The following is a 12,374-nucleotide window of genomic DNA, read 5'->3' on the forward strand; positions in this document are numbered from 1 at the left end:
AAAAAGAATGAAAAGAAATGAGGAGAGTCTCAGAGACCTCCGGGACAACATTAAATGCACCAACATTCAAATTATAGGGGTCCCAGAAGAAGAAGAGAAAAAGAAAGTGTCTGAGAAAACATTAGAAGAGATGATAGTTGAAAACTTCCCTGACATGGGAAAGGAAATAATCAGTCCAGGAAGCACAGCGAGTCCCATACAGGATAAACCCAAGGAGAAACATGCCAAGACACACATTAATCAAACTAACAAAAATTAAATACAAAGAAAAAAAATTAAAAGCAGCAAGGGAACAGCAACAAATAACACACAAGGGAATCCCTACAAGGTTATCAGATAATTTTTCAGCAGAAACTCTGCAGGCCAGAAGGGAGTGTCAGGACATATTTAAAGTGATGAAAGGGAAAAAACTACAACGAAGATTATTCTACCCAGCAAGGCTCTCATTCAGATTCGACAGAGAAATCAAAAGCTTTACAGACAAGCAAAAGCTAAGAGAATTCAGCATCACCAAACCAGCTCTACAACAAACACTAAAGGAACTTCTCTAGGTGAGAAATACAAGAGACGAAAAAGACTCACAGAAACAAATCCAAAACAATTGAGAAAATGGTAATAGGAACATACATATCGATAATCACCTTAAATGTAAATGGATTAAGTGCTCCAACCAAAAGACACAAACTGGCTGAACAGATACAAAACAAGACCCATATATATGCTGTCTACGAGAGACCCACTTCAGACCTAGGGACACATACAGACTGAAAGTGAGGGGATGGAAAAATATATCCCATGAAAATGGAAATCAAAAGAGAGCTGGAGTAGCAATTCTCATATAAGACAAAATAGACTTTAAAATAAAGACTATTACAAGAGACAAGGAAGATAATGATCAAGGGATCAATCCAAGAAGAAGATATAACAATGATAAATATTTATGCACCCAACATAGGACCACCTCAATACATAAGGCAAATGCTAACAGCCATAAAAGGGGAAATCGACAGTAACACAGTAATAGTGGAGAACTTTAACACTCCACTTACACCAGTGGATAGATCATCCAGACAGAAAATTAATAAGCAAACACAAGCTTTAAATGACACAATACACCAGATAGACTTAATTGATATTTATAGGACATTCCATCTGAAAGCAGCAGAATACCCCTTCTTTTCAAGTACACACAGAACATTCTCCAAGATAGATCACATCTTGGGTCACATATCAAGCCTTGGTAATTTTAAGAAAATTGAAATCATATCAAGCATCTTTTCCAACCACAACACTATGAGATTAGAAATCAATTACAGGAAAAAAACCTGTAAAAAACAGAAACACATGGAGGCTAAACCACAATCTCCAAATTCATCACACCACCATCCCACCCCACCACTTTCCTCCCTTGGTGTCCATACGTTTGTTCTCTACATCTGTGTCTCAATTTCTGCCCTGCAAACCGGTTCATCTGTACCACTTTTCTAGATTCCACATATATGCATTAATATACGATATTTGTTTTTCTCTTTCTGACTTACTTCAGTCTGTATGACAGTCTCTAGATCCACCCACATCTCTACAAATGACCCAATTTCGTTCCTTTTCATGGCTGAGTAATTTCCATTGTATATATGTACCACATCTTCTTTATCCATTCCTCTGTCGATGGACATTTAGGTTGCTTCCATGTCCTGGCTATTGTAAATAGTGCTGCAATGAACATTGGGGTGCATGCGTCTTTTTGAATTATGCTTTTCTCTGGGTATATGCATAGGAGTGGGATTCCTGGGTCATGGGGTAGTTCTATTTTTAGTTTTTTAAGGAACCTCCATACTGTTCTCCATAGTGGCTGTATCAATTTACATTCCCACCAACGGTGCAAGAGGGTTCCCTTTTCTCCACACCCTCTCCAGCATTTGTTGTTTGTAGGTTTTCTGATGATGCCCATTCTAACTGGTGTGAGGTGATACCTCACTGTAGTTTTGATTTGCATTTCCCTAATAATTAGTGATGTTGAGCAGCTTTTCATGTGCTTCTTGGCCATCTGTATGTCTTCTCTGGAGAAATGTCTATTTAGGTCTTCTGCCCATTTTTTGACTGGGTTCTTTTTTTTTAATATTGAACTGCATGAGCTGTTTATATATTTTGGAGATTAATCCTTTGTCCATTGATTCATTCGCAAGTATTTTCTCCCATTCTGAGGGTTGTCTTTTCGTCTTGTTTGTAGTTGCCTTTGCTGTGCAAAAGATTTTAAGTTTCATTAGGTCCCATTTGTTTATTTTTATTTCCATTACTCTAGGAGGTGGTTCAAAAAAGATCTTGCTGTGATTTATGTCAAAGAGTGTTCTTCCTATGTTTTCCTATAAGAGTTTTATAGTGTCCGGTCTTACATTCCAGTCTCTAATCCATTTTGAATTTATTTTTGTGTATGGTGTTAGGGAGTGTTCTAATTTCATTTTTTCCATGTAGCTGTCCAGTTTTCCCAGCACCACATATTGAAGAGAATATCTTTTCTCCATTGTATATCCTTGCCTCCTTTGTCACAGATTAGTTAACCATAGGTGCATGGGTTTATCTCTGGGCTTTCTATCCTGTTCCATTGATTTATATTTCTGTTTTTGTGCCAGTACCATATTGTCTTGATTACTGTAGCTTTGTAGTATAGTCTGAAGTCAGGGATTCTGATTCCTCCAGCTCCGTTTTTTTCCCTCAAGACTGCTTTGGCTATTTGGGGTCTTTTGTGTCTCCATACAAATTTTAAGATTTTTGTTTTGGTTCTTTTAAAAATGCCATTGGTAATTAGAGGAATTGCATTGAACCTCTAGATTGCTTTGGGTAGTATAGTCATTTTCACAATATTCATTCTTCCAATCCAAGAACATGGTATATCTCTCCATCTGTTTGTATCATCTTTAATTTCTTTCATCAGTATCTTATAGTTTTCTGCATACAGGTCTTTTGTCTCCTTAGGTAGGTTTATTCCTAGTTATTTTATTCTTTTTGTTGCAGTGGTAAATGGGAGTGTTTCCTTAATTTCTCTTTCAGATTTTTCATCATTAGTGTATAAGAATGCAAGAGATTTCTGTGCATTAATTTTGTATCCTACAACCTTACCAGATTCATTGATTAACTCTAGTAGTTTTCTGGTGGCATCTTCAGGATTCTCTATGTATAGTATCATGTCATCTGCAGTGACAGTTTTACTTCTTCTTTTCCAATTTGTATTCCTTTTATTTCTTTTTCTTCTCTGATTGCCGTGGCTAGGACTTCCAAAGCTATGTTGAATAATAGGAGTGAGAGTGGACATCCTTGTCTTGTTCCTGATCTTAGAGGAAATGCTTTCAGTTTTTCACCATTGAAAATGATGTTTGCTGTGGGTTTGTCATATATGGCCTTTATTATGTTGAGGTAGGTTCCCACTATGCCCACTTTCTGGTGAATGGGTGGTGAATTTTGTCAAAAGCTTTTTCTGCATCTATTGAGATGATCGTATGGTTTTTATTCTTCAATTTGTTAATATGGTGTATCACATTGTTTGATTTCCATATATTGAAGGATCCTTGCATCCCTGGGATAAAACCCACCCTTGATCATGATGTATGATCCTTTTAATGTGTTGTTGGATTCTGTTTGCTAGTATTTTGTTGAGAATTTTTGCATCTATATTCATGAGTGATATTGGTCTGTAATTTTCTTTTTTTTGTAGTATCTTTGTCTGGTTGTGGTATCAGGGTGATGGTGTCCTCATAGAATGAGTTTGGGAGTGTTCATTCCTCTGCAATTTTTTGGAAGAGTTTGAGAGGATGGGTGTTAGCTCTTCTCTAAATGTTTGATAGAATTCACCTGTGAAGCCATCTGGTCCTGGACTTTTGTTTGTTGGAAGATTTTTAATCACACTTTCAATTTCATTACTTGTGATTGGTCTGTTCATATTTTCTATTTCTTCCTGGTTCAGTGTTGGAAGGTTATACCTTTCTAAGAATTTGCCCATTTCTTCCGGGTTGTCAATTTTATTGGCACAGAGTTGCTTGTAGTAGTCTCTTAGGATGCTTTGTATTTCTGCAGTGCCTGTTGTAACTTCTCTTTTTTCATTTCTAATTTCATTGACTTGAGTCCTCTCCCTCTTTTTCTTGATGAGTCTGGCTAATGGTTTATCAATTTTATCTTCTCCAAGAACCAGCTTTTAGTTTTATTGATTTTTACTATTGTTTTCTTTGCTTCAATTTCATTTATTTCTGCTCTGATCTTTATGATTTGTTTCCTTCTACTAACTTTGGGTTTTGTTTGTTCTTCTTTCTCTAGTTCCTTTAGGTGTAAGTTTAGATTGTTTACTTCAGCTTTTTCTTTTTTTTTGAGGTAGGCTTGTATAGCTGCAATCTTCCCTCTTAGACCTGCTTTTGCTGCATCCCATAGGTTTTGGATAGTTGTGTTTTCATTGTCATTTGTCTCCAGGTGTCTTTTGATTTCCTCTTTGATTTCTTCAGTGATCTCTTGGTTATTTAGTAACCTATTGTTTAGCCTCCATGTGTTTGTGTTTTTCCCTGTAATTCATTTCTAATCTCATAGTGTTGTGGTCAGAAAAGATGCTTGATATGATTTCAGTTTTTTAAAATTTACTGAGGCTTGATTTGTGCCCCGAGATGCAATCTATCGTGGAGAATGTTCCATGTGCACTTGAGAAGAAAATGTAATCTGCTGTTTGTGGATGGAATGTCCTATAAATATCAATTAAATCCATCTAGTCTATTGTGTCATTTAAATCTTGTGTTTCCTTATTAATTTTCTGTTTGGATGATCTGTCTGTAAGTGAGGTGTTAAAGTCCTCCACTATTACTGTGTTACTGTCGATTTCCTCTTTTGTAGCTGTTAGCAGTTGCCTTATGTATTGAGGTGCTCCTCTGTTGGGTGCATATATATTTATAATTGTTATATCTTCTTTGGTTTATCCCTTGATCATCATGTAGTGTCCTTCCTTGTCTCTTGTAACATTCTTTATTTTAAAGTCTACTTTATCTGATATGAGTATTGCTACTCCATGTTTCTTTTTTTTTTTTTTTTTTTGTGGTACGCGGGCCTCTCAATGTTGTGGCCTCTCCCATTGCAGAGCACAAGCTCCAGATGCGCAGGCTCAGCGGCCACGGCTCACGGGCCCAGCCACTCCACGGCATGTGGGATCTTCCTGGACCAGAGCACGAACCTACGTCCCCTGCATTGGCAGGCGGACTCTCAACCACTGCGCCACCAGGGAAGCCCCTCCATGTTTCTTTTGATTTCCATTTGCATAGAATATCTTTTTCCATCCCCTCACTTTCAGTCTGTATGTGTCCCTAGATCTGAAGTGAGTCTCTTGTAGACAGCATATATATGGGTCTTGTTTTTGTATCCATTCAGCTAGCCTGTGTCTTTTGGTTGGAGCATTTAATCCATTCACGTTAATGGTAATTATCTATATGTGTGTTCCTATTACCATTTTCTCAATTGTTTTGCATTTGGTTTTGTAGGTCTTTTTTTTGTCTTGTGTTTCTCACTTAGAGAAGTTCCTTTAGTGTTTGTTGTAGAGCTGGTTTGGTGGTGCTGAATTCTCTTAACTTTTGCTTGTCTGTAAAGCTTTTCATTTCTCCATTGAATCTGAATGAGATCCTTCTGGGATAGAGTAATCTTGGCTGTTGCTTCTTCCCTTTCATCACTTTAAGTATATCATGCCACTCCTTTCTGGCTTGTAGAGTTTCTGCTGAGAAATCAGCTGTTAACCTTATGGGAGTTCCCTTGTATGTTATTTGTTGTTTTTCCCTTGCTGTTTCCAAAAATTTTTCTTTGTCTTTAATTTTTGCCAATTTGATTACCTTGTGTCTTCATGTGTTTCTCCTTGGGTTTATCCTATATGTGATCTCTGTGCTTCCTGGACTGGTGGCTATTTCCTTTCCCATGTTAGGGGAGGTTTTGACTATAATCTCTTCAAATATTTTCTTGGGTCCTTTCTCTCTCTCTTCTCCTTCTGGGACCCCTATAATGTGCATGTTGTTGCATTTAATGTTGTCCCAGAGGTCTCTTAGGCTGTCTTCATTTCTTTACATTCTTTTTTCTTTATTCTGTTCCACAGCAGTGAATTCCATCATTCTGTTTTCCAGGCCACGTATCCGTTCTTCTGCCTCAGTTATTCTGCCATTGATTCCTTCTAGTGTAGTTTTCATTTCAGTTATTGTATTGTTCATCTCTGTTTGTTTGTTCTTTAATTCTTCTAGGTCTTTCTTAAACATTTCTTGCAACTTCTCGATCTTTGCCTCCATTCTTTTTCCGAGGTCCTGGAATGATCTTCACTATCATTATTCTGAATTCTTTTTCTGGAAGGTTGTGTATCTCCACTTCATTTAGTTGTTTTTCTGAGGTTTTATCTTGTTCCTTCATCTGGTACATAGCTCTCTGCCTTTTCATCTTGTCTGTCTTTTGTGAATGTGGTTTTTGTTCCACAGGCTGCAGGATTGTAGTTCTTCTTGCTTCTGCTGTCTGCTCTCTGGTGGATGAGGCTATCTAAGAGGCTTGTGCAAGTTTCCTGATGGGAGGGACTGGTGGTGGGTAGAGCTGGTTGTTGTTGCTCTGGTGGGCAGAGCTCAGTAAAACTTTAATCCGCTTGACTGCTGATGGGTGGGGCTGGGTTCCCTCCCTTTTGGTTGTTTGGCCAGAGGCGACCGAACACTGAAGCCTACCTGGGCTCTTTGGTGGGGCTAATGGCAGACTCTGGGAGGGCTCACGCCAAAGAGTACTTCCCGAAACTTCTGCTGCCAGTGTTCTTGTCCCCACGGTGAGCCACAGCCACCCCCTCCACCTCTGCAGGAGACCCTCCAACACTAGCAGGTAGGTCTGGCTCAGTCTCCTATGGTGTCACTGCTCCTTCCCCTGGCTCCCCATGTGCACACTACTTTGTGTGCCCTCCAAGAGTGGAGTCTTTGTTTCCCCCAGTCCTGTCGAAATCCTGCAATCAAATCCCACTAGACTTCAAAGTCTGATTCTGTAGGAATTCCTCCTTCCGTTGCCAGACCCCCAGTTTGGGAAGCCTGACGTGGGGCTCAGAACCTTCACTCCAGTGGGTGGATTTCTGTGGTATAAGTGTTCTCCAGTTTGTGAGTCACACACCCAGCAGTTATGGGATTTGATTTTATTGTGATTGCACCCCTCCTACCGTCTCATTGTGGCTTCTCCTTTGTCTTTGGATGTGGGGTATCATTTTTTGTTGAGTTCCAGTGTGTTCCTGTTGATGATTGTTCAGCAGTTACTTGTGATTGTGGTGCTGTCGCAAGAGGGAGTGAGAGCACGTCCTTCTACTCTGCCATCTTGAACAAATCCAATTTGTTGTTTGTTTTCATATATCCTGCCTTTTCAATTTGAGAATTTCTTTAATTGTGAGATATTTGATTTCTTTAATTCTGGAAAATTTATTCTCATTATCCCTTTGAATGTTGCTTCTTCCCTATCTATGTTTTTATTCCTTAGGGAGTTCTTTTCAGACCTATGTTTGAGCTTTTCACTCCATCCACTTATCATTTACATTTCCCATCTATTTATTTCTCTAGGCTACGTTCTGTGTAATTTCCTTTTCAGTTAGTTGGATCTAGACTACTGTTTAAAATACCCAGGGGAGTTTTTAATTTCTGTGAATATTTTAAATTTTCTTTATTTTTTTCAAACTCTGCCTGTTTTTTATTTTTTGTCATAGTGTCTTGTTTTCACCTTAAGGATTACATTTCTTTCTTATTTTCTGAATATTTAAAATATGCATCTTAAAGTCTCTTTCAACTTGCTCCAGTCTGCATTGTTCCTCAGTTGTCGTTTTCTCCAATTTTTAATTTGACCTCATTTACAGTGTAGAATTATTTTTGGTGTAATTTGTAATTATGTCTGTATGCTTACTATTGGGGGTAATTTTTATCAGTTGGACCTTAAAGTGTACTGGTTGGTATAAGTTTTTCCTATCAGGGCAGTTTCTTACTGGTTTCTGACAGGGTCATGTGACATTTCTGTATAAATTTCTTGGCACAAAATTCCCACACTGTGAGGGTAGCTGGGACAATTCTATCCCACATATGTGGAAAACTTGGTCAAGAGGTTCTGATTTGTGAAGGTTAACTGTTTCCACCCATGTTCTGGACCAGCTGAGAGCTTGGGCTGGTAGGTTCTATTTTTCCAGGTTCCTGAGTCCATCAGGGATTCAGTTCCAGTTTCCCCACCATGAATGGGGCCTGTGTCCTCAGCTGACATCATCACACAAATACTAAAACTGCAGACGCTAAGGAGCATTTCTTTGGGGTTACACTCCCCTGTTCTACCCCCTGTATTCCCACCAACTGCTATGGATTCCTTCCTATTTTTGACCTCTGAAATTTCCCCCTATTTGCTTTTGATCTTGGCTATATATTAAAGATAAGCTTAAAAACAATTTATTTGGCATTTCTATATGTTTGGGGTAGAAAGGCAATACTTACTAGCTCAGTCCCTATCTGGATTGTAACTTTCTAATTATTCTTTAAACCCATTGTAATGTGGACAAACCCCACTATTCCATTGAAAATGTTTCTACTAAGGTCTCAAATGACCAACTAACCATTCTATTTGGTGGACATTTTCCAGTTTTATAGCACACAGCATATGATTGTGTTCTTTACGCTTCCCATTTAAAGATCCTCGCCCTCTGACCTTCTATGAAATGGCTTCTCCCAGTTCTCCCCACTTCCAGGTTGTTCCTTTTCACTCTCTTTTGAAGGCTATAACCTGGTGATTTTCAATCTCTGGCTCCATCCAGATGTTTCTCTTGGGCTCTGCACCTGTGCAACCAGCTGCCTACTTGATATTTCTCTGCAATGTCTCTCAGGCACCTCAACCTTTTCAAAATGGAATACAATTTTCCTTAAATATATTTAAAGAAGTGAAGAGGAATAGAGTTATTTTTATTGATCATGAACTTCAAGGGAGAAATTTTATATGAATGTAGAAGAATAGTGGTTTGGATATGGTAGTGAGGAACTGGATGAATTCTCATCTCAACTTCTGGCTTCTAGGTACATGGGCTATGGCAGATGAGTATCTTCCAAAGGAGTAGGGTCTGTGGGACTCGAAGACCTTAGGGGAGAGCCAAGTCTCAGTGAAGAGAATGCAGGAAAGTCTTTAGTGAAGAGATCAAGCTGAAATGTAGTTTGTGGACAATGACGGCAAGATTTGGAGGACACAACTGAGAGAGGAAAGTAGCTGAAAGTAGAGAAATCATAAAGAAGCTAAGAGCTCACTAAGTGTTTACCGAGCTTTGTGAGGGCAGGTGCCGCTCATAACCATCTTTGCTTCCTTAGAACCTAGTCCAGTGTCTGGTGTACGCTAGACTCCAAGCAGATGTTTGTTATAATAAAATGAGACTGTTGTAAATGGCTTTTCATTATTTTTCATGAGAAGGATGAGGTAAAAGATCCTGTTCTCTTTTGATAAGAGGAAATGAGAAAGAAGGATAATAGCTTTGGGCATTTAGAAGGATATAACCCAGTTTGACAAACATTTTAAAATGCCTATTAGGTTAGCCGCAGTTGAGTGTCACACACACATTAGTGCATATTTTCCCTGCAGTCAATTACATTCATGGACTATGATTCTTATTGAGGCAGATTCTCATCTTTTTCCCAGCACTTGGTGGGAACAGGGTGGGGAGTAGATATCTATAATACAGAATAGATCTTTCCAATGGATATGGCCTGCCCAACACTTCCTATATGTCTATTAGAAAATACATTTTGAGAAGCGAAATTACATATAATAAATAATAAGTCAGTCATTGGGTTATAGAAGCTGCAATTTCCCATACTGCCTATCCCCCCCCCCCCACACTTTAGATATTTCACTCATGGTGGCCGGGTAGGTGAAATCATCTCTAGGTTCAGTTTCTCCTAATAATGCTACTAGTTTTCTGATGAGGAAGCACCGCTGCTTGCCATCCTGGCTCCCAGGACTTCCAGGACTCAGCTCTCTCCTATGTCTGAGGGGTTCTTGGCTTTCTGAAATATGTCACCTATATCTCGTGGTCTTAATAAAAGAAAAACAATGTAATTCCTGTCTTTGTATGATGCCATCTGCCTCCTCTGGTGTGTAACATTGCCTTCCTCTTCATTTGATAGATTTTGTTGTTGTGCTTTGAGATTTTTCTGTCCTCTCCTGGAATCTTTTCCCAGCCAGTCTGTAGAGCTCTATCTCCATGCTCTCTCTGTAGCGTTATACCTTCATCATTATGAACTCATTTTGTGAAGTCACAAATTACACCATGGCTTAATTATATTTATGAGAACAGAGATTGATAAAGTTCATCTGTGTTTCAGGGAGCTTGCCATCTATTGTATGATACAGACATAACCATGTGTTATAATCGAGGGGTAACCGCAATACTGAGGGTATAGGAGAGGAGGACCACTGAGACACTGGCTACAGACATTGGTGTAAAATTTTAGAAGTTTTCATTTCATACTCTGTATTGCCCTTGGTAGAAGTTCTAGACAGATAGAACCCAATTTCTGCAGGGAGGGACGGAGGCAGTTTAATTGGAACTCTGGTCCCAGGTACTTAAAGCTGTCCCTTTGAATGAAAAGTGGCTTTGCCTGTTATGTGAAAATACAGAGGCTCTTTGCTAAGGCGCAATGGTGTATTGTGGATCTATTATAAAGGTGTTACCAATTTTGACCAATTTGTAAGATTAAAGTTTGTTCTAGCTGAGTTTCCTACATTATAGTGCTAGATCTCAGAACTTTTAAGCTGAGCAGCTCCTAGAATTGAATACAGAGTAGGTAACAGAAGGTGGGAAGTAAGAGGTAAGAAGCATAGTATATGATACTGTCAAGCCAGTCCCAACAAAGATGGTATGTTTACCCAACAAGGAGCTACTGTATAGCACAGGGAACACTGCTCAATGTTATGTGGCAGCCTGGATGGGAGGGGAGTCTGGGGGAAAATGGATACATGTATATGTACGGCTGAGTCGCTTTGCTGTGCACCTGTAACTATCACAACAATGTTAATCGGCTATACTCCAATTTAAAATAAAAAAAAAGATGTTGTGTTTACTGAACACGTGCAACCTAGGCCTACAAATATCAAAGAGAACCTGGACAGGGCAGAACACAGCTTTATTCCCACAGTCAGACAGTGTTGAGGGTAGGCCAAGGGAATGGGGGAACAGAGGATGTGCTTTTGTAGAGGCTGTGAGATATCCTCACACTGAGTAGTGATGGTGGTTAAAGATTGCTGACTTTTTAAGTGTTAAGTCTTTTAATCTCTTTGAGTGTGCCACTAAACATTATCTCATTCAAAATGGTGCCAATACACACACACACACACACACACACACACACACACACACACACAGAGCACGCAGAGCACGCAGAGAGCCACTGGAGTAGCACATCTGAAATTAAAATGGAAGATATCTCCTTGTTTCTTTTTCTTATCAGGTAGCATACCAAGGCTTTAACATCTCTCACCTCAAATGACTATAATCTGTTTCCTTTACACTCGAGCCCTGAAACATGAGAGCTCATTAAAATCTGAGAAATTTTATTAATTCTCTCTGATAGCTCCCCCCCCCCCAATTCTTTTCTTTATCTTCGTTTCACAAGCAGGATTATGAAGTTGCTTGATAGGTTTTTAATATCGTCATGAAAAGTCTTCCCTTGGGCATGCTTGTGCAGTAGATAACATAACCTTAAGAACCTTATTCAAATGAATGTATTCAAATGAAGTGGGCAGACACCACTGAACCAACTCAGCATCAATACATTTCAAAGGTCTCATCGACACTGTTATCTCATTTGTAATAGAACAAAGAACCACTAGACGGAGCTAGGGTTTAAGAAATCACAGCTTTGAGCTGGTGACAGCTGTGCCGGGTAGAATGTTATCTTATGGAAGAAGTGTATCATTACTGATTTCAAAGCCCATGCAAGCCTTCCTAACTCTGCAAACAGCCGTCATTTGTTTACTTTGTGTCTCCACAAGATGAGACACAGGGTGATGTCTGTAATGGCCCAATTTATTTAGTCACTCTAATGATGACGTCTGACCTTGGTGTAGTACTTCACAATTTAGAGTGTGGTCCCCTACATAATTACGTTTGATCTTCACAGCAACTCTGAGAGATCGCTGGGCAAGAATTAGTTCCTCTGTTTTGCAGATGAATAAACTTGAGATGGTATCTGCAGTACATTAGGATGCGTCAGGATGGTTAACCCAGACAACTGAGGTTGCACAGTTATTTTCCTCTTACATTCTTGTGTAGACTGTTGGTTGCCCCAGCCTGGAACTAACTAGAATACTATCAACTCATTCTTTTTGTGGGGCATTTCTTTAGTCTC

Source organism: Delphinus delphis, chromosome 1 (genome assembly GCF_949987515.2).
Source record: "Delphinus delphis chromosome 1, mDelDel1.2, whole genome shotgun sequence".
NCBI classification, from domain to species: Eukaryota; Metazoa; Chordata; class Mammalia; order Artiodactyla; family Delphinidae; genus Delphinus; species Delphinus delphis.